Here is a 921-nt window from a genome sequence, read left to right on the forward strand (position 1 = left end):
GAGTAGATTTGTAAAGGTATCAGTTTCTTTGTGTCAGTCACGAGTTCGCCATTGAGGTTCAGTCTTAAGAACATAAGAACATAAGAATGGAGGAAACTGCAGCGGGCCTATTGGCCCATACTGGGCAGTCCCGTTTACACCCAACCCCTATTGCTCATATGAGCATTCAACCTATGTTTGAAGCAATTCAGCGTATTCGAGTTAATGATGATATTTGGTAACTTGTTCCATTCATCCACTACTCTGTTTCCAAACCAGTGTTTACCTATTCCATTTCGTCTAAATTTGTCAAAATTTAAAACCATTGTTACAGAGTTAGGCTCCTGAATTTGGATAGTTTGAGTACCTTTGTAATGTCCCTTTGTTTAGCTCTGCCTTTCTCTCCCTTTTACCTCTATCAGGTCGCCCCCTCTGTCTCGTCTCTCAGTAGGTGCAAATTTAGATGCTTTAACCTGTCTCTGTACTCAAGGCTCCTAATGCCCGGGATTAGCCTTGTCATTCTCCTCTGAATTCTTTCAAAGGATTCTATATCCATTCTGTAATACGGTGACCAGAAAAAAATTGCGTGATCCAAGTGAGGTCTCACAAACGCAAGATATAGTTTTAGGATGACCTCGCTTGTCTTGTAACTAACACTCCTTTGTATGAATCCAAATACTTTATTAGCCTTGTTTCGAGCAAATACACATTGTTTACTTGGCGTAAGATTAGTACTTACCATTACTCCTAATTATTTCTTGCAATCGGATTTCTCAATAACATCGTTATTCATAATTATGGTATCTGGTTTCCCTGTTTACATCTCCTATACTGAGTACTTTACATTTGTCCACATTGAATTTCATCTGCCATTTTTCAGACAATTCGAAAAATTTGTTTAGAGCTTCCTGTAGTTTTGCGGAGTCCTCGTCAGATTTAATT

Source organism: Homarus americanus, unplaced genomic scaffold, assembly GCF_018991925.1.
Source record: "Homarus americanus isolate GMGI-L3 unplaced genomic scaffold, GMGI_Hamer_2.0 scaffold8128, whole genome shotgun sequence".
NCBI lineage: Eukaryota > Metazoa > Arthropoda > Malacostraca > Decapoda > Nephropidae > Homarus > Homarus americanus.